Source organism: Saccopteryx leptura, chromosome 3, assembly GCF_036850995.1.
Source record: "Saccopteryx leptura isolate mSacLep1 chromosome 3, mSacLep1_pri_phased_curated, whole genome shotgun sequence".
In the NCBI taxonomy this organism is placed as follows: Eukaryota; Metazoa; Chordata; class Mammalia; order Chiroptera; family Emballonuridae; genus Saccopteryx; species Saccopteryx leptura.
In genome coordinates, this window is record NC_089505.1 from 346932819 (window position 1) to 346955879 (window position 23061).

The following is a 23061-nucleotide window of genomic DNA, read 5'->3' on the forward strand; positions in this document are numbered from 1 at the left end:
AGGTTGTCTTCAAATTCAAAATGCAAAGCAGAACGGGTCCCTGTCCCCAGAGCTGTCACATGGCAACTTGACTTAAGAAAGCAGTTAAAAACAAACACATGGGGTTAATTTAATTAGACATTTCCCTTGAGGAAGTATCATCTATTTTGAAAAGTTCATCACATTCTATTGCTTAGGCAATAATGGCATAGCAGGGGAAGCATTCATGGAATACAGGAAACAACAAGACGTATTCTCTGCCTCTTCATTTGATTCCAGCAAGCAGGCTTTCCAAATATAGTGACTGCCCTTGAAACTCCTTCATGTGGCAGGCACCCAGGCTAATCATGACACCAGTCCTCATAATGTTCAGCCTAGTGATGGTTCAGTAATTGAGATACGGAGAGTGCTTGCGTTGGTATTTGTCAAAATTCTCATGGTTTCCTCCTTAGACATAATTTTTGTGGGCAAATTTTAATGTGAGAGAGGAGAAAGAGAGTCTATTCCCTGACTCTAACATCATGTATTGGAGAAAAGTTGGGTCTAAGTAAGTCTTTAATAGGAAACAGAAACCTGTCAAAGGTGAGAAGCAGGACTGTACGAACATCTATCCTCTTCCAAAATTAAATGTTTTGGTACTATGCACTTAGTAAATTTGATAAGAAGATTAAGCTTAAAGGGGCACTCTCGTTAATGTGTACTTGGAGTGTGTGAGCAGCAGGTTCATCTACAAGGTGAAATACGGGACAGTCAAAACACAAGACAGAGAACACTTCCTTCAGTCTTTTCTGTCAGATGGGTGGAGATGATTCTGAAAGCAACATCACCATGGCCACCTAAGGAGATCCCCAAGTTCAGTTCAAATTTGTTTTGGTTGATGATGGAGGGACTGGGAAAACTACACTTGTGAAACACCATCTGACTGGAGAATTCAAGAAGTGTGTGGCCACTCTGGATGCTGAGGCCCACCCCCTCATGTTCCACACCAACAGAGGGCCTGTTAAGTTCAACGTGCGGGCGGGACAGCAGGGCTGGAGAAGTTCTGGCGGCTCAGAGGGCTGTTACAGCTAAGCCCAGCGGGCCATTATCACATCTGATTGAACTTTGAGTTGTTAATTACAAGAATGTGCCTAATTGGCATAGAGATTGAGTGTGTGAAAACATGTCCATTATGTTGTGCGGCAACAAAGTGAATATCAAGGACAGAAAAGTTAAGGTCAAATCAACTGTCTTCCACCAAAGAGAACCTTCAGTATTACATTTCTGCCAGAAGTAATTACAACTTGGAAAAGTCTTTCCTCTGGCTTGCTAGGAAACTAATTGGAAACACTCACCTGGAACTTGTCGCCATGCCTACTCCTGCCTCACCAGAGGTGGTTATAGTCCCGGCTTTGGCAGCACAGTCCGAGCACAATGGAGAGGTTGCTGAGACCACTGAGCTCCAGGATGAGAATGACAGACTGTGAGAAATCTAAGCTGGAGCCCAGCGTCGGTCTAGTTTGAGAGACAACTGTCTTCTGATGTCAGTGGTGCAGTGTGTTTGCTACTTTATTACATAGCTAAGTAGGACCTGTGTTTGAGCTTTGGGATGTTGGAAGAGATGAATGGGCTTTGGAGTGAATGTAGCAGTTAAAAAATATGTTCCTTTTTTGAACCTGTGTGCTTAGCTATTTCAGAACACAGTTGTTTCTTCATTAGGTTTCAACTGTAACACGGCTACAGAAGTATCGCAACATAGAGTGGTGAAATCTTCTTTGTTACTGACGTTCTCATTCTTTTCACTTAGAATCAGAATAAAATTGTATTTCAAATATCTAAAATAAATAAATAAATAAATACATAAATGGGAATGCTTTGGAGTTTAGACCAATAATGATCACTTCCTAGAAAAATCGTTTAGAGAAGTGATGGTCTAGTTCAGGTATGGCCAACAGTTTTTGCCCCCGGGCCAGATTAGAAAGAAAACTTTTTTCATGGGCCGGATGAAATATTAAAATTAAAAAATGTTAAATACAAAATTGATTCATTTAAGTAAACAAAATTTTATTATGTAATTTGTTTATGAATAAATGTGAGTGAAAAAAATTTAATATACAATATTATTTTAATAAAAACATATTTTAATAAAATATGATTACATGTATAAATATCCAAACTGTATCACAATCAATTGAAACAATATTTAATTAATAGAATGAGCTTGAAGGGGTTATATTGCAAATAAAACAACTATTTTGTTTTATAAACAGCCTGGAAACATTTTCAGTTATCAACTGCAGCTGTTGTCTATGCTACAATGCCACTTGATTCAGCACACTTGACCACAAAAATAACGAATTGTTTGACCTTGGGTGCACACTGGCAAACTCCACCTAAAAGAATGTGGGTTTCACATCACTGCTAAATGTGAAACAGTTCATATCAAGTACAGATGAGTACAAAAGTTGTAAATCTTTATAATGGAATTTTTTAAAAAAATAAAGAAGTATTGCAAATCATTCGACCAATTATTGGAAGTTAACCCAGGATTAGTCACACGCAGAATTCTTTTCTGCTTATCACTATCTTCTAAAATATCTCGATTTTCAATAATCAAAGTCGCGCTTCTGCTTCTGAGTAGCTGAGATTTTAGAGTAGTGGAGAATATTAAAAATTTAATCACGGGCCACATAAACTCATTATGAGGGCCGGATCTGGTCCACGGGCAATATGTTGGCCATGCCTGGTCTAGTTAATCTATTAAATCTTTTTTTTCTTATTATAACAGTAACAAGAAATGAAAATTAAATCTGAGATATTATGTTTCTTCTAACTAGAAAAGATAAAAAAAAATTATAAGAAATATTAATGGCCAAAATGTATATTTTTTTATTATATTGAAATTCTTTTTTTATTGATTTTAATTTATTGTGTTTACATAGATTCTAGTGTTGCCCCAAACGCATCTCCCCACCCCCATATTCCCCTCAACATCTCCCTTGACCTCCTTCCCATAGTGCCCTCCCCCTTCCCTTCAGGTTTATCCCATCCTATCATCCCCCTTTCCTCTGTTCTCTTTTCCTCTGGTCCCTTTGATCTCTCCTCTGTCTCAATTTCATTCCTCAGCTTACATTATTCATTGGATTCCTCAAATGAGTGAGGTCATATGATATTTTCTTTTTCTGCCTGGCTTATTTCACTTAACATAATAGTTTCCATGTCCATTGATGTTGTCACAAAAGGTAAGATTTCCTTCTTTTTCATGGCCCCATAGTATTCCATTGTATATATGTACCACTGCTTTTTTTTTTAAAACATTTATTTATTTTTTTATTTATTCATTTTAGAGAAGAGAGGGAGAGACAGAGAGAGAGAGAGAGAGAGGAGAGACAGAGAGAGAAGGGGGGGAGGAGCTGAAAGCATCAACTCCCATATGTGCCTTGACCAGGCAAGCCCAGGGTTTCAAACCAGAGATCTCAGCATTTCCAGGTCGACACTTTATCTACTGTGCCACCACAGGTCAGGCCTGTACCACTGCTTTTTAATCCACTCATCCACTGACAGACACTTGGGCTGTTTCCAGATCTTCGCTATTGTGAACAATGCTGCTACAAACGTGGGGGTGAATTTCTCCTTTTGAAACAATGCTATGGTGTTCTTGGGGTATATTCCTAAAAGTGGGATAGCTGGGTCAAAAGGAAGTTCGATTTTTATTTTCTTGAGGAATCTCCATACTGTTTTCCACAGTGGCTGCAGCAGTCTGCATTCTCATCAGCAGTGCAGGAGGGTTCTCTTTTCTCCATATCCTTGCCAGCACTTATTCTATGTTGTTTTGTTGATGAGAGCCATTCTGACTGGTATGAGGTGATATCTTACTGTGGTTTTATTTGATTTCTCTAATGATTAGTGATTATGAGCATTGTTTCATATGCCTATTGGCCATCTGTGTGTCCTCTTTGGAGAAGTGTCTATTCATTTCTTCAGCCCATTTTCATTGGATTGTTTATCTACCTGGTGTTGAGTTTTACAAGTTCTTTATAAATTTTAGTTATTAACCCCTTATCAGATGTATTATCGAATATGTTCTCCCACTGTGTAGTTTGCCTTTGTATTCTGTTCTTATTGTCTTTAGCGGTGCAAAAGCTTTTTAGTTTGATACAGTCCATTTTTTTATCCTGTCTTTTATTTCCCTTGCCTGTGGAGATAAATCAGCAAATATATTGCTGTGACAAATGTTGGAGAGATTACTGCCTATGTTTTTTTCTAAGATGTTTATAATTTCATGGCTTACATTTAAGTTTTTTATCCATTTTGAGTTTATTTTTGTGAATGGTGTAAGTCAGTGGTCTAGTTTCATTTTTTTGCCAGTAGCTGTTTAATTTTTCCAACACCATTTGTTGAAGAGGCTGTCTATACTCCATTGTATGCTCTTACCTTCTTTGTCAAATATCAGTTGTCCATAAATATGTGGGTTTATTTCTGGGTTCTCTGTTCTGTTCCATTGATCTGTATGCCTGTTCTTATGCCAGTACCAAGCTGTTTTGAGTAGATGGCCTTGTAGTATAAGTTGATATCCGGAAGTGTGATACTCACACTTTATTCTTCTTTTTCAGGATTGCTGAGGCTATTCCTGTTCTTTTATGGTTCCATTTAAATTTTTGGAATATGTGTTCTATATCTTTGAAGTATGTCATTGGTGTTTTATTGGTATTGCATTAAATTTATAAATTGCTTTGGGTAATATAGACATTTTAATGATGTTTATTCTTCCTAATGATGAGCATGGTATATACTTCCACTTGTTTATATCTTCCTTGATTTCTTTTATCAATGTTTTATTATTTTCTGAGTACAAGTCTTTAATCTCCTTGGTTAAATTTACTCCTAGGTACTTTATTTTTTTGGTTACAATAGTGAAGGAGATTGTTTCCTTAATTTCTCTTTCTGACAGTTCAATATTGGTGTATAAAAATGCCTATGATTTCTGAGTATTAATTTTATATCCTGCCACCTTGCTGAATTCATTTATCATGTCCAGTAGTTTTTTGACTGCAACCTTAAGGTTTTTTATATACACTATCATATCATCTGCAAATAATGATAGTTTTACTTTTTTTCCCAATTTGGATGCCTTTTATTTCTTCTTCTTGTCTGATTGCTGTGGTTAGGACTTCCAGAACTATGTTGAATAAGAGTGGTGAAAGGCGGCACCCCTGCCTTGTTCCTGATCTTAAGGGGATTGCTTTTAATTTTTGCCCATTGAGTATGATGTTGGCTGTGGGTTTGTCATAGATGGCCTTTGCCATGTTGAAGTATGTTCCCTGTATTCCCACATTGCTGAAAGTTTTGATCATGAACGGGTGCTGGATTTTATCAAATGCTTTTTCTGCATGTATCGAAATTATCATATGGTTTTTCTCCTTCCTTTTGTTTATGTGATGAATCACATTGATTGATTTGCAAATATTGTATCAGCCTTGCCTCCCCAGAATAAATCCCACTTGATCGTGGTGTATGATTTTTTTCATATATTGCTGGATTCGGTTGGCTAATATTTTGTTAAGGATTCTAGCATCTAGATTCATCATGGATATTGGCCTATAATTTTCTTTTTTCTATTTTCTTTGCCTGGTTTTGGAATCAGAATTATGCTCGCCTCATAAAAAGAGCTCGGAAGTCTTCCTTCCTCTTCAATTTTTTGAAATAGCTTGAGAAGGTTAGGAGTTAGTTCTTTGAATATTTGGTAGAATTCACTTATGAAGCCATCGGGCCCTGGTCTTTTGTTTTTTGGGAGTTTTTTTCATAACTGTTTCAATCTCATTTGTTGTAATTGGTCTGTTTAGCTTTTCTGATTCTTCCTGTTTGATTTTTAAAAGATTATATATTTCAAGGAATTTGTCCATTTCATCTAGGTTGTCTAATTTTTTGGCATACAGTTCTTCATAGTATTTTCTTATAAACCTTTGTATTTCTGTTGTGTCAGTTGTTATTTCTCCACTCTCATTTCTAATTTTATTTATTTGAGTTCTCTCTCTTTTTTTCTTGGTTATTCTGGTTAAAATTTCATCAATCTTGTTTACCCTTTTAAAGAACCAGCTTCTTGTTTCATTGATCCTCTGTATTGTTTCTTTAGCCTCTATGTCATTTATTTCTACTCTGATCTTTATTATTTCTTTCCTTCTACTACCTCTGGTCTTTACTTGCTGTTTTTTCTAGTTCTTTTAGATACAGGGTTATTTATTTGAGCTTCTTCTAGCTTCTTAAGGTATGCCTTTAATGCTATGAACTTCCCTCTCAGAACTGCTTCTGCTGTGTCTTATAAATTATGAGTTGTTGTATGCTCATTATCATTTGTTTCTAGGAATTTTTTAAATTTTTTCTTTGATCTCATTGTTAACCCATTCGTTATTTAATAACATGCTATTTAGTTTTCAAGTGTTTAAGTATTTTTCAGTTTTTCTGTTGTGGTTGATTTCTAGTTTCATGCCATTGTGATCAGAGAAAATTCTTGATATGAATTCAATCTTCTTAAATTTGTTGAGACTGCTTTTGTGCCCTAACATGTGGTCTATCCTTGAGAATGTACCATGAGCACTTGAAAAGAATGTATATTCTGCTGCTTTAGGGTGAAAGGTTCTGAAGATATTTATTAAAATGAGTTGATCAAGTGTGTCCTTTAAATCTGCTGTTTTTTTGTTAATTTTCATTCTTGAGGAACTATCTAGTGATGTTAGTGGGGTATTGAAATCCCGTACTATTATAGTCTTGCTGTTGATCTTGTCCTTTCTATCTATCAAAGTCTGCTTTATATATTTAGGTGCTCCTATATTAGGTGCATAGATATTTATAATGGTTATATCTTCCTGTTGAATTGCTCTTTTTATTATTATGTAGTGAGCTTCTTTATCTTTTACTATAGACTTTGTTTTAAAGTCCATGTTGTCTGATAGAAGTATTGCTACCCCAGCTTTTTTTTCATTCCAATTTGCATGAAAAATTTTTTCCATTTTTTTACTTTCTGACTATGTGCGTCTCTTGTTTTAAGGCGTGTCTTTTGTAGACAGCATATGTATGGGTCCTGTTTTCTTATCCAGGCAGCTACCCTATGTCTTTGATTGGATCACTTAATCCATTTACATTTAAGGTTATTATTGATATGTATTTGTTTCTTGCCATTTTATTCTTTAAAGCTGTTTTCTTCTTTTGCTAAATTCTTTTCTCCCTTTGATCTGTTTACAACAGGCCCTTTAACATTTCTTTCAGCATTGGTTTGGTTGTAATGAATTCCTTGAGGATTTTTTTTGTCTGGAAAGTTTTTAATTTCTCCTTTAATTTTAAACTATAGCCTTGCTGGGTAAAGTATTGTTGGTTGTAGGCTCTTGTTCTGCATTATTTTGAATATTTCTTGCCATTCTCTTCTGGCCTCAAGTGTTTCTGTTGAGAAGTTGGATGTCATCCTTATGGGGGTTTCTTTGTAGGTGATAATCTTTTTTTCTTTAGCAGCTTTTAATATTTTTTCTTTATCACTTAGCTTTGGTATTTTAGTTATAATGTGTCTTGGTGTAGATATTTTTGGGTTTCTCTTTAATGGAATTCTCTGTGCTTCTTGAACTTGTGTACTTTTTCCTGCATCAACTTAGGGAAGTCTTCAGCAGTGATTTGATTGAACAAAGTCTCTATCCCTTGTTCTTTCTCTTCTTCTTCAGGAACTCCTACGATGCGGATGTTATTTCCCTCATGTTGTCTTAGAGCTCTCAGAGTTTCCTCAGACTTTTTGAGTCTCTTTTCTTTTTGCTGCTCCGCTTCATTGCCTTTGTTTTTCTTGTCCTCTATCTCATTGATTCAATCCTCAGCTTCATTCATTTTGCTTTTAATTGCTTCCATTGTTTTCTTCATTTCTGATATTGTATTTGTCATTTCTGACTGATTTTTTATCATTTCAATATTCTTTTTTATACTTGCTTTCTCTTTATTTAGTTGTTTGTTATGACCATCTATTGTTGTTCTACGATCTTTGAGCATCCTAACAATCATTATTTTAAACTCTGCATCTGGTAATTTTGTTATAACTGACTCATTCAAGTTTTTTTTACTGGGGATTTCTCTTTTTAATTGGGTTGCATTTCTCTGCCTTCCCATTTTGTCTGTGTATAAGAAGGGCATGGCCACTGGAGTCCAATGAATGTGGACTCTGTGTTCCCTAGGTGTGGTCTGTCTGCAGGCCAGTCACCACCTCTGTCACTGCCTCTGGCATTTGTGTATGGGCATTGCCTGTGCTGGCTGGTTGTGTTTTTCCCCTCTCCTCCACAGGAAGGGCTATGTTCATGTGCCCTGGTTTACAAGCCTTGGCCTTTTCTCTGCTCCCGCAGGTGGGGCTGCGCTCCTCTCCCAGGGTCACAAGCCTCCCAAAATATTTTTAAAGCATTCTCATACATTAGTGTTAATTATGTAAATTATTTCAATGTGAAAGAGAGATATATATAATTATAAAAATTACCCATACATATGCACTTTATTGTAATTATTCTATTTATTTATAATTCTGTAGATATATTCATATGTGTAAAATTACACACTTGTTACACTGAGAAAGATTAGAAATAATCTATAATGTGATAACATGCATTAGTTAAAAAATTTAGAAAGTATTTATCTATATACTATACATCTATCCCTATTATCTATCTATCTATCAATATATCTATCATCTATCTATCTATCTATCTATCTATCTATCTATCTATCTATCTATCTATCATCTATCCATCCATCCATCTATCTATCCATCTATGTATCTATCTATTCAAAATATATAATTAAGAGAAAAAAAAACAAGTGCTATATACACATCAGATCAGTGTGTATATGATGATGATGATTCTTTTTTTTTTTTTTTTTTTTTTTGTATTTTTCTGAAGTGAGAAATGGAGAGGCAGAGAGACAGACTCCTACATGCACCCAACTTGTATCCACCCAGCAAGCTTGATAGGGGGCGATGCTCTTCCTTTCTGAGGCATTGCTTCAGTTGTAACCGAAGCCATTTAAGTGCCTGAGGCAGAGGCCATGGAGCCATCCTCAGTGCCCAGGACAACTTTACTCCAATGGAGCCTTAGTTGTGGAAGGGGAAGAAAGAGTTATACAGAAAAGAGAAGGGGAAGGGTGGAGAAGCAGATGGGCACTTCTTCTGTGTACCCTGGCTGGGAATCAAACTCAGGACTTCCACACACCAAGCCAATGCTCTACTACTGAGCCAACCAGCCAGGGCTTGATGATGATTCTTGTAATGTATATAGAAGATCTTGGAAAGGGTACACAAGAAACTGGAAACATTGTTTGCATATGATTACCTACAGGTTAAGCTTTGGGAGGGAGACTTTACCCTTTTGAATGAGATGTCTTGAGAATATTTTAGTCCAAAAAAATGAAAAATAAAAGTAATTACATAAATAAAATTAATTATTAGCTGCTAGAATATTTGAAACATAGAAATAAATGAAAACACCTTATTTGGCCTGACCAGGTGGTGGCGCAGTGGATAGAGTGTTGAACTGGGATGCAGAGGACCCAGGTCTGAAACCCTGAGGTCACTGGCTTGAGTGCAGGCTCATCTGGTCTGGTTTGAGCACAGCTCACCTGCTTGAACCCAAGGTCATTGAATTGAGCAAGGGGTCACTCAGTCTTCTGTATCACCCTGGTCAAGGCACATATAAGCAAGTAATCAATGAACAACTAAGGTGCCTGAATGAATAATTGATAGTTCTCATCTCTCTGCCTTCCTGTCTGTCCCTCTCTCTGCCTCTCTCTCTCTCTGTCACAAAAATCCCCCACAAAAAAAAACACAAAAAATCCCCCACTTTATTTGATAATATAAGAACATCTATCATTATAAAATATCTCTGATAATTCTTTAAGCATTTATATGTTTTTGTTTGTTTGTTTGTTTTTTTACATAAACTGTCTATTCAGGCTTAGTGCTCCTTTTGCTTTATGGACAAAAAGCATTTTCTTAGTTCAATGCTTCACAAACACAGTTTTAATGATTTTAAATGATACTACATTCATGTAGAATTATTTACTTCACTAGATATCACTGTTGCACTCTTGTTTCTTTAAGTTTTTTACTACCATAATGAACATTTATGGAAACATTTTATTTGCGTTATAGTTTACATACTCTTAAAGAAAAATTAAAGTGGTACCTTGAGATACAAATTTAATTTGTTCTGTAACCAAGCTCGTAAGTCAGTCAATTCGTGTATCAAATTGCCAATACTGGACCCATGCACCAATGCACCAACTAGCGGCATCTTCCTGAATCACAACTCGTATTTTAGAATTTTGCTGGGATCTCGAACAAAAATACGAACCAAGTAGCAGCTCATATCTTAAAAAAAATTTGTATGTTGGTCTGTTCGTATCTGAAGGTACCACTGTATTTAGTCAAGAGGTATGCATTTATTTAGGATACTTATAGTATATGAATTGGAGTGCCTAGTTAATGGCATGTTTTCTAAGCCCAGATTGGTAGTGTGTGGCATTTCGTAGATATTTTAAATTGCCAGTTATTTACTTATGTGCTCATTAGCTATTGGCATTTCCCTGTGTGTGTGCTTATGTGTTTGTTTCTATGTACATTTTGTTTATTAAGTGATGTTAGTATTTTTATTATCAAGTTATACCAGCTTATTATATATAAAAATTATCAATCTTTGTCAAATATTTATTACATATATTTACATCTTTGTCTTGTAAGGATTTCCATTGTTTTAATTCATTCTGCAATTAAGATTAGATGAATATTCACCTCTATTTTCTTCTATACTTTGTCAATTGATTTTTAGAAACATAATGTGTTCCCTCCAGGTCTTGGCAATCTTAGAAAATGTCCTTCTCTGTAGCCAAGGAGTCAATGCTTAATGTTTTAGACTAGGTTGGCTTTGGTTTTTTGACAAAGATGTAATGTAAAATGCTTTTAAATCCCTTCTACTTTTTCTTTATTCTTGGTTATTTGTTTCAAGGTTATTTCTGCATTGGTCATAAATATAACTTTATTCAACTTCATCCATATTATAGATGCAATTCTTCTGGAATCTGGCAAGTGTTGATTAATATTCTTCATTTTTAATGAGGTTCTTCCCTTTTCATGACTTTTTAGTGGTAAAGGAAGAGATAGTTCATTATTTAATGTATTCAACAACTTTTTATTGTATTGAAATTCTGTGTTGGGTAATGTACTCCTAATATTACTGATGCTGCTATAGCTGCTATTGCAACTGTTTATTATATTTATGCAGACTTCTCATGTGCCAGGTACAGTGTTTTCCATGTTATCTCATCAAAGGCTTCATGCAACTGTATGAGGAAAGTCTTGGTGTTTCCCTCAAGATGAGAATATGGAGGCTCAAGATATTAAGCAATATGCCTCATCACACAGCAAATAAAAGGCAGAATCAGAATTTGAAATCTAGGTTTTCTAAGTGTAATGGTCAAATGTATAACTATAATACTATACTTTTAGGTTTTTTAGAGAAAAAGAAAAATAATACAGAAGCTCCAGTGGTGATATTCAGCTCATTCACACTGGTTCTGTAGAACCAATACCTAATTTTTTGTGGATTTCCGTGAACTGGTTGTTAAAATGGCTACTTGTAATCAAGGTTCTCTCTAAGGTGGGTGCCTTGGCAGCTGCCCATTGTGGAAATCGCAAATTTACATTCCTTACTCTTTTTTAAAGTTCATCCGTGCAACAGCATATTCTGAGCGCCCGTAGTAATGTTCATTACATCCATAGGTGAGAAAAAATTGCAAGTGTTTATTATTGTTCTTATTTAGTATTAGATGCATGAAATAATAAAGTACCTTTTGTTATATTGGTTTTTTTATACTTAAAATGGTCATTAAGGCAGATAACTGATTGTTAAATTATTTGAATCCCACCACTGAGAAGCCCTGTCTTCAAGAAGTACATGGCTTGGTGAAGAGAGACTGATATACATAAACATATTCAACAAAATGCTCTGAGTATTTGATTAAAGTCTGTTTGTAGTATACTAGCGAACCTAAATGAGCTTTGAGGAGTTGAATTATCTGAATATTGGGATAAAGACCTATCTAACTCACTATCAGCTGCACTTCTTTTTGTATGTATTGGGCAGGCACAATATTTAATGGTATATTAGGCTTTTAAAACTTTCTGGAAGTAATTTTTTCCATATAGCAAACTCTTGGACACACTAAAGATATAATTAGAACTGGAAGGTCAAACAAATCTGAGTCATATTTAAAATGTGTAAGACAAATTTGCCATTTTATTTTTATTGATTTCAGTTATCATGCAAAGGTTAACTTTTAATTTTAATTTAGTTTCCAACAAGATGAACTCATCATGACAACACTAACTTTATGCTGAATTTTGTCTCTTAAGGAATTTATATAAGGACTAACTAAGGTAATCCCTCAGAAAACTAGCATTTAAAAAAAATTGTTGTTATTGTTCATCTATAGACAGTTTTTGATACTTTCTTTTCCAGATGAGAAACTGGGGCTAGCAAGATAGTAGTTCCCAAAAGAATTAACTTAGTTCAACAGATGTTACTGTCTGTAGGTAATGGGCCAGCAGAATGCGTTTTGTTTTGTTTTTACCAACAAGAAAGGCAATACTTTTTCAGAAGAAAATATTAATACTCTGTTCAATTTCCCCATTTAATTTTGAGAAACTGAGTATTTTATGCACACACATAACAGATATACCACAAAACTTCCCTAAGTTGAATTCTGATCATTTTGCTGAAAAGATCAGGCAAATTTTCTTCTTACCACATTAGACTGCTGGCAGTTCCTGAGTTTGTCACATGAATATCAGTGTGAACCACTTGAATCAATTTTTTAAAATACACGTTCCTAAATTGTACCTGAATATATAAAATTAGACTTTCTTTAGGTAATACAAAGAAATTTCCATTTTTAATAAACACTACAATTACCTTTATACCCTGAAGTTTGACAATAATGCTATGCATAAGGTTTGCCTGTCTATGCTATATCTTTCCCCTGAAATTAAAATTGGGTTAACTAGTAGCACAGAAAACTTTTTACATTACTAATCAGTGGGATTTACACTTAGTTTTGGCTGCTTTGTAATTGGAAATCCCAAAAGCTTTAGAACATTAGATCTAAATCCTGAAACAAGTACAGTTGACCCTTGAGCAACATGGGTAAGAACTGTGTGGGTCTACTTATACGTGGATTTTTAAAAATAAGTACTTTAAATGAAATTTCTCTTCTTTATGATTTTATTAATAACGTGTTTTTTTTCTCTAGCTTACTTTATTATAAGGAGACAGTATAAAATGCATATAACATACAGGATATTTGTTAATCAACTGTTTATGTTACTGGTGAGGCTTCTGATCAACAGTAGGCGATTAGTAGTTAAATTTCAGAGCAGTCAAAAATTATTCAACAATTTTCAACTGCATGGGGGTTGGATTCCTAAATCCCACATTGTTAAAGTTCAACTGTTTTCTGGTGCCAAGCTCTCCTCTTCCCCATGGCTGTTTAATAAAATATTTTTTCCATGTCACCTGAGTTCAGGGAATTGACAATAAGGGTTTTATTTTCCATGACTACAGCTTGCTTTCTCACATCAGTCTTATAAACCTAATGCCTTAAAAGCTCTATATTGTAATATTGTTGGAAAGACTGTCCTTGGCTCAGACTCAGCTAGGAGTCGGGTATTTGGAGTTTAAAAATGCTGCCTTAATTATTGATACAAGGGCTTAGAGAATAAAGTTTAGGTATATAGCTAAATGGACTTTTGAAATATTGAACCAGAGTATAAGAACTACTCACTCAGTGGCAGAGTGGAAACTAGCAAATCCCTGGGGATATAGGCTTGTGATGAAAAAAGAGATTATGCATTCTTTTTACTGGGGAAACTGCTCCATGATACAGAAAGAAAATAAGAGGAGCATGCCTAGTGTATCTTTCCATTACTAATCCATCAATAAGACTTTCCTTCTCCCATGGGGCAGAAGAACTAGATAGGAATGGAAAGAGAAGCCAGGAGTGTAACATTAGGTCAGTTCATCTATTTCAAAACACAAGGAGCAGAGAATAAATGTAACATATTAAATACTGTTTTGTCTTCCAAGCCATTTTTCAATCAGTTATCCTCTGGTTTATGTGACATGCTTTGCTATAAATTTATATTCTGTCATTTCTAAAGACAATTCCATTGGATTACTTGATTGAAATCCCAAAGGATGCTCATGTATAAATGTGTTCTGAGTTTTCGGTGTCTTCCAGGCCCTGCTCCAAAACATCTATAAACATCTATTAAGAAACTCATTTAATTGTTACAAGTTCATAAAGTTGGAATTATATACAGGTAATATAACATTATAGATTTTAGAGATGAGAACACTAAAAGTTTTAAAATAACTTAAGACTAAAATCTAGTAAGTGCTAAAATCATAGCTTGAACTCCAGAAGCCTGGCTCCAGGACTTCATTTTTTTATTTTTTATTTTATTTAATTTTATTAAATTTTATTTATTTAATTTTTATTTTATTTAATTTTTTGTGGCAGAGACAGAAAGAGACAGATAGGGAGAGACAGACAGGACAGGAGAGAGATGAGAACCATCAATTCTTCATTGCGGCACCTTAGTTGTTCATTGATTGCTTTCTCATATGTGCCTTGACCAGGGAGCTACAGCAGGCTGAGTGACCCCTTGCTCAAGCCAGCAACCTTGGGCTCAAGCTGGTGAGCCTTGCTCAAACCAGATGAGCTTGTACTCAAGCTGGCGACCTCAGGATCTCATACCTGGGTCCTCCGTGTCCCAGTCCAACGCTGCATCCACTGTGCCACCGCCTGGTCAGGCACCAGCACTTCATTTTTGATCACTAATATATGCCATGTCTAGGGCTGACATGATAAATCATTGCCCATTTGTACTTCACCTGTTTGTGACTGTCTGTCTCTTCCCCAGGACCACCACTGTTACCTGCTATGTCTTTGTTGCCTCTAACTCTATTTCCCTTTCCATATCTTTTTCACAGTTTGCGTGCTGCATGACAAGGATCTCGTGATTATGTATAATAAAACCATTGATGAAAACAAAACATAATTATAACAAAAGTAAAATGAAGGAAAGGAATATTTTTTCCAAATAAGTGCAAGACATATATTAAAAATTATAAATGAAGATCTAAGTAATAGAGACATTCCAAATTCATGTATAAAAGACTCAATATTGTAAGATGACAACTCTTCCCAAATCATTCTATAAATTTTACAAATCCCCATTGAAATTCAAGAATTTTATTTTGCAGACATTTCCAAGCAAATTCTAAATTTTATGTGAAAATACGAACACTTAGAAAGCAATTTTTAAAAATATACAATTAAGACAGTGTGGTACTGGCATAGGTTAAACATATAGATTTATAAATTTGAGAGTACAGAAATAAATCCTTATAATGACAGTCAGTTGATTTTTAACAAGGTGCCAAAGAAATTCATTGGGGAAAGGATAGCCTGTTTTACAAATATTGTAGGAATTAGTAGATTTCCATATGAAAATATCAACTTATACCATAATCTTAAACCATCTGCAAAAATTAACCTGGAATTAATCATAGACTTAAGTACAAGTTCTGAAACAACAAAGCATTTAGGAGAAACTATAGAAAAACTTCAAAGCTGTGGGACAAACTTTTTTAATACTGCCGTGAAAGCAAGCCCATAAAAAATGATAAGTTAAACCCCGTCAACATTAAAATTTTTTTCCTTCAAAATACACCATTAAAAAATTAAAAGACAAGCAATGTACTAGAAGGAATTATTTTCAAAACACATCATTGACAAAAGACTTGTATGATATGAACAGACATGTCACCAAAAGGTGACATGAATAGCTAGTTACCAAATGTGAAGTTGTTCAACATCATTAGTCACTGGGGAATTTCTAATGAAAACCAAAATGAAATACCATTTAATACCCGATAGAAAAGTCCGTAATTAATGACAGGCAATAAAACATGCTGGCAAAGATGTAGAGAAATGAGAATTATCGTGCATTACCAGTGGGAAGGAAAATGGTGCAGCCACTTTAGAAAGTATCTACTCAAGGGAAATGAAAACACACTCACACACAAAGACTTGCAGATAAAACTATTATAACACATTACTCATAATAGCAAAAAACTGGGATCAATTTAAATGACAATCAGATAGATAAAATGTGGACTCCATATAAGTGAATATAATTCATTAACAGAAAATGAATTAACTCATGACATATGCTACATCATAGATGAACCTCAAACACTTATGCTAAGTAACATAATCCAGAAACAAGAGACCACATTTGTATGATCCAGTTTACATGAAATATTCTAAAAGGCAAATTTATAGCATCAGAAAGTAGATTAGTGGTTTCCTGAGACTGGAGGTAGAATGAGATTTAACTGTAAATTGACATTAGGGATCTGATTGGGGGAATGAAAATATTCCCTAACTGATCCATGGTGATGGTTGTACCCCTCATTAAATTTACTAAATGTCATTAATTTGTAAATTTGAAATGGATAAATTTTATGATATGTAAAATGTACCTTAATAAGGCTGTTAAACAATGTGAAGAATTTCGTGGGGATGCTTTACTATGTACTGTGTTGCCAGCATTTGTTTTGTGTTTTTGTTTCCCATCATGTTTGCAAAATGCCCATCTGTTTCTCCTGCTTCCAGTCAGAAGAATAAGAGGGCAATTACTCTGTTTTTTGTTGTTTTTTTTTTGTGACAGAGAGAGACAGAGAGAGGGACAGATAGGGACAAACAGACAGGAAGGGAGAGAGATAAGAAGCATCAATTTTTCATTGCAGCACCTTAGTGGTTAATTGATTGCTTTCTCATATGTGCCTTGACTTGGGGGGGTGCTAAAACAGAGCAGAGTGACCCCTTGCTCAAGCCAGCAACATTGGGCTCAAGCTGGTGAGCCTTGCTCAAACCAGATGAACCTGTGCTCAAGCTGGTGATCTCAGGGTTTTGAACCTGGGTCCTCCACGTCCCAGTCCTATAGTTTATGCACAGTTCCATCTCCTGGTAAGGCAGCAATTACTCTTGAAAGGAAACAAGATAATTACCCAACTTTAGGCTAATGTAAGTGCTCTGGGCATGTTTAAGGTAGGCTAGGCTAAGTTATCACATTCAGTAAATTAGGTATATCAAATGGATTTTAGACTTATGATACTTAGAGTTTATGCTGAGTTTATCATAAGTTGAGGAGCATCTGTGTAGTTGTTTTGATTTGCTTTCAAGTAACTTGATACTGTATGCCAGAGTAGATTTTTGGAGTTCTGGCCAAATGGTTTTAACTTATTGATAAATGCTGTCAACTGAAAAAGAAATGCAATAGACATTCTACTTTTCTCTAGGGGCATAGACTAAAATCTGAATTTGCATAATATTGTTGCAGTTAGTTTATTTATATTTTCTCTCTCTTTGAATAAAGTAATTGAGAATTTGAAATAAACTTTAAATATTTACAAAATGAATGGCTTTACATTAAAATCTAAACTGATCCTTAGGGGGAAACACAAGGACCCATAATATATTGTTCTCATTCACTTAACACTCAGCCTCCAGCTAATGAATAAGGTCATGCTTATTAAATGGAGATTTGGGACAATTTGTCTTCAGAAAATTTACTAAAAAAAATGTTTTTTTTTTTTTTTTTAAATAAATTTTTATTAATGGTAATGGGATGACATTAATAAATCAGGGTACATATATTCAAAGAAAACATGTCTAGGTTATTTTGTCATTAAATTATGTTGCATACCCCTCGCCCAAAGTCAGATTGTCCTTCGCCACCCTCTATCTAGTTCTCTGTGCCCCTCCCCCTCCCCCTAACTCTCCCCCTGTCCTCCCTCCCCCCACCCCTGGTAACCACCACACTCTTGTCCATGTCTCTTAGTCTCATTTTTATGTTCCACCAATGTATGGAATCATGTAGTTCTTGTTTTTTTCTGATTTACTTATTTCACTCCTTATAATGTTATCAAGATCCCACCATTTTGCTGTAAATGATCTGATGTCATCGTTTCTTATGGCTGAGTAGTATTCCATAGTGTATATGTGCCACATCTTCTTTATCCAGTCTTCTATTGAAGGGCTTTTTGGTTGTTTCCATGTCTTGGCCACTGTGAACAGTGCTGCAATGAACATGGGGCTACATGTGTCTTCACGTATCAATGTTTCTGAGGTTTTGGGGTATATACCCAGTAGAGGGATTGCTGGGTCATAAGGTAGTTCTATTTTCAGTTTTTTGAGGAACCACCATACTAAAAAAAATGTTTAAGATCAATTGTCTGAAAAATTCATAGACTCTTCAGAAATAATATGGTCTGCTGTCTTTCTCTTTTGGTATAATGATGATAGTAACGTTGTAGTTCTGCATGCTGTTCTTTTAAAATTGTATAGCTTGTACCACATATCAACTTGTTAGTGACTTCTGAAGGTTAAATAACAATGACACAATTTCCAGGTGACTTCTCCTTAAACATAGGGACACAGTGATTGGTTTACATATTATATTTTCATACAGAGAACCTCGGGCAAACAATACATTTCACAGGCTAAAAAAACAAAAGTGATAGAAATAAATTATTATCCAATGCATATCAAATAAAAATGAAAGCAAAGCAAAAATAGCGTATAACACAACAATTAAAATACATTAAACATGTAAAACATTTTTTAAAAACTGTCTTAAAAGAGATGTGATTACTGTTTTAAAACCCACTGTTTTTGATGGATGCTCACGTGACTCAGCAGCAGCCATGCTTGAAGAGCTGTCAAGCTGTCAGCGATTACTGGGTTACTAGAATGTTAGCATGCTCTTGAGATTAGAAAGGGCCAGTAGGACACTCAGTTGCAGATGAGAGAACTGCTGAGATACCAAGGATAAGAAGGATGTGCCAGAGAATAGTTTCCTAGCTATTGTGAAGTGTATAAAGCACCTTTCAACAATCCCTTATTATGAAAGATTTGCTCGACTTCCTCCCAAGCTCCCAGTGCCAGAATCCAGTAGCCTGGAACCCTCTTAAAAGCATCTGCCAGAAATTACATCAGATTCCACCCAGAGAAGGCTGAAACATGTGAACAGTACATTTCAGTAGCCAGAGACAAAATATAGGAAGGACATAAATATAAATTTAGTAGCTGTCTGAAAGAAAATATCCCTGCTTATCCTCTCAGCTGAAGAAGAAAGAGAGGGTAAGAAAATTCTATTGTTTTTGTATTTACAACAGTTGGTCAAGAAACCTTGAAATTGATTGCATTGGCCAAAGGACAAATGCAATTGCAAGGGAAATCAAACCAGCAGAAAAGTAGTAGATTATAAAGAAAGTAAATGGTAATATTGGCAATAGGTACAAATCAAGTTCATGTGTGACCCTTTGGCCTATGAAACCTTCTTGTGCCTTAATTTGCTGATCTGAGAAATATGGATACATTTTACATAATAATTCAGATGTTGCATGCATTGCTAATCTTTTGGTAAAATGGTTGGGACGAGGCTAATTTTAAATGGAAAATGACACATATGCCAGTTGCAATTACAATGGCAGTTTGAGAATTGTAACTATTCAGTTTGGGTGCCTAGTACTCCATTCATGCAAACTTATATACCATATTCGCCCATGAGTGCAGCCTCACATGTGCCTCTGCACATGTACAGTTCTTCGATTGAGTTTGCATTGTCCTCTATATTTTACTCTCCCAAAAGTGATTGCCTGTCTGAGGAAAAAGAGGAAAAAATCTATAAAACTCCAAAATAAACTTGTCCTTGGTTAACTTCAGAGGTGACTCTAGCAAAAAGACAAGGTTGGGCTGTGAGTGACTCTGGCATTTGAGGATGAGTAGTGCATTGTTAAACAATTCTTATAAATATAGAGATATTTGCTAGGACATGCTTTAGAAATAACACACTGTTTATTTCTACTTATATACATAATATACATGAATGGATGATTTTTAATGCATACATTTTTATGAATGGTCATAGGTTCACTGCTTACCTAGTGTGCTCACTGTAGACATCTGAACCTTGACTTTAGTTATCATTTGGAACTACTTGTTTTACATGGATAATGCCTGAAGGAATTATTTTTCATGAGACTTTATAACAACCAAAGAATATCTTTATAATGTATCAGCTTACTAAATGGAATGACCTCATTATGTTTACTAAGTCATTAATATTGATATAGTTTTTCATAAACAATCTATAGGTCCCAGTTAACCAGCACATTGTTAGAATTCTTACCCAGTATATTAATTAGAACTTTTTTGGTTGTGAACACAAGAAATCTATTTCCACTATTTTAAGCAAAAATGAGGAATTTATGAAAAGTAGCATGATGTATATAAGAAAGTAAAGCAGAAATACAGGTGAGCACCAACAACTACTGAAGGTATTATTGGTGCTCTTTTGCTCAAGTCAACATGATTATACTCGAGTACACATGTCAAAGTCTTGTATGCCTCTCCAAGATTGTTTCTTTACCTAGGGTCTTACTTATTCTCTCTGGGAAATAGATCTCTTGTTCCACTACTGTTAGCACTATCAGCAGTAACTTTGACAGATGTGCGGCAGGTGGTCGCTCTAATGTCTGCCAGCTGTGATTGTCACCAGCTGCAGGAAGCAGGACCCAAATGCATCGACAGCTGGTGTATACCCAATCCACCATAATGAATACTCATATTGCTTATACTTGTATATACGTATATAACCCATATATAATCCAGAAGTATAATAACCGGCTTTATATCCATTTCAGCTTAATAGAAGAGTTTCTCATAATCCTGCACTATGTTTCCTGTGACAGAGATACATGTCTACCATTTTGAGAGAGGCACACGTTTTTGCCTTTTCTGTAAGACATTAATCTAGGTGGCAGAGTCTAATTATGTAGCAACTGGGCTTCCTCCCCCAGAGAACGCGGCTCTGACAGACCTGTTTGCTGTGTTCTGGATCAGTGCGCACAGGGAACAAGGTTCCGAGCTGCCGTCCTTTTCTCACCAAAATGACATCAACTGTTAGATAAATGTGTCAGTAGAAATTATGGTGGCTTTGCAGAAATCTTAGGAAACTCCTCTCATGAATATAAAACAACATTGGTGGAAGCCTAAACCTCTATTTCTTAATAGAAACGGAAATCACTTGCAAATAAGTGCTATTAGATGCTTTGTAAATTATGGGCATTATAAATGGCAAGTAGCCTTAGAAGCCTTTTTTCTTAAAGGTCTGGCATAAATCTTTCTTACTTTTTTGATTAAAGACGGGATAACTAAACTGAGGAATTCAAGGTTCTAATTTTACATGAGCATGCTATCTTATAAGGGAAAAATTTTTCCAAATAACGTATTGTTCAATTTGCCAAGGCTTTTGTAATCAATTTTAAAAAGATTTATTCATTTCAAAAACTGGCTTTTCCACTGTGACTCTACCAAGGGTAAAACAAGCTAGAAGAACTTCAATTATAATTATGTCAAAAAGTAATACTAGTATAGTAGTATGTTCACTTTGGAGAAGAAAAGAATCCTTCCTCAAAGAGAAATGGGCATAATACACAGAGAAGATAATCCTGCTAATAACTATAGAAAAACAGAAGTTGAAAGTTAGCATTAAAAAGTCAGCAATAACTTGTTTTATGGAGCAAGCAGTTCCTTTCTTTGATCACAGGAGAGCACTGTTCATCTATAAAACATTTTGTTTTAAGGAAATAACTAGAGCCTTTGTAATTCAAAAGAGGTTTGATGTGGCAAATTATATAGTCCTTATTACTGAATCATAGTTATACGAGAGGAACACATTCTTTTCATAGAAAAATGGATAGATGTGTGCATGATTTTCTAAGCTGTCTGTGTGCTTGTCTTGAAATCAATTGGCAAAAGTGCACATACAAATTTTTCTACTGCAAAGATACGACTCAGAAAAGCCCCAGTAACGTGCAATATGTATTTCCTATTGAAAAGAGAAGTAATTTACATCATTTTGTAATTTTAATGCTTTATTTAGGAATTAACTAAGCTAAAACCAGTAACACTTAACAAAATATTTAGTAAATACAAATAACCAAACAACCTATGAATAAATAGTCCCTGTGGATATGTATGCATGCTTCTGTCAGGTGACATTATAAGATTGTATTTCAAACTATTTTTCTTCTCTTTGCAAGAATCAGGTGTATTTTGCAAAATAAATGATTATTTAATTTTTTTTTAATTTAAAATATTTTCCATTGATTTGAGGGAAAGAGAAGCATCAACTCTTTTTACTTAGTTATGTATTAATTGATTGCTTCTCATAAGTGCCCTAAGCAAGGATTGAACCCAAGATTTCTGGCATTCTGGATTGATGCTTTATCCACATAGCCACCCATCCAGGGCCCATGTGCCTTAACCAGGGGTCCAACCCACACCCTCTGGGTGCCAGGTTGACACTTGATCCACTGAGTCACACAGCCAAGGCCCAATGTGATTATTTCTTATGAGAAGGTTTAACAAAAGATTTAGTCCTTCCTCACAAGAGCCATGAGCAAGGAATACTATCCTGAGGATTGTTTGCAGCATTATATAAGAAAATTGTATTACTACTAAAGTATTTAATTTGTACTTGTTAATACAAACAGGGGTTCACTTAGCTGCTTTATATTTATTCTATCAGAAATTGTAGATAAAAGTAAATTTGGAGAGTACAAACTATTTTTCTTTATCACTCTCTAAAGTTAAACCCAAATGTACCCTTTGTGATTGGTAGCATCAGAGCCACATAAGCAGGAGAGACCCAGGAGAGTAGCTTGAGCTTACAAAGCCATCTGCCCCTTTCCCCCTCTTTAAACTATATCCCCTTTCCCACTTTTTTCTCAGCCTGGACTTCCAGCTTTCATGGCAACAAAATTGGATTTTTCTATACTTAAAGTAGACATTGAAATTTATCAATAATTTAGTTGATGAGATGAGAGTCCAAACCTCTTCACTTCTATTCAATGTAAGTTCCTGTCCAGGAGTGTGAGAGAAAAACGCATTTCTGCT

The 23061-nt window shown here is 35.1% G+C and overlaps 1 pseudogene; it reads left to right on the forward strand.

Moving 5' to 3' along the window:
- The first annotated feature begins 807 nt into the window (after positions 1 to 807).
- On the forward strand, positions 808 to 1445 carry LOC136398065 (GTP-binding nuclear protein Ran-like; annotated as a pseudogene).
- Positions 1446 to 23061: the final 21616 nt, after the last annotated feature.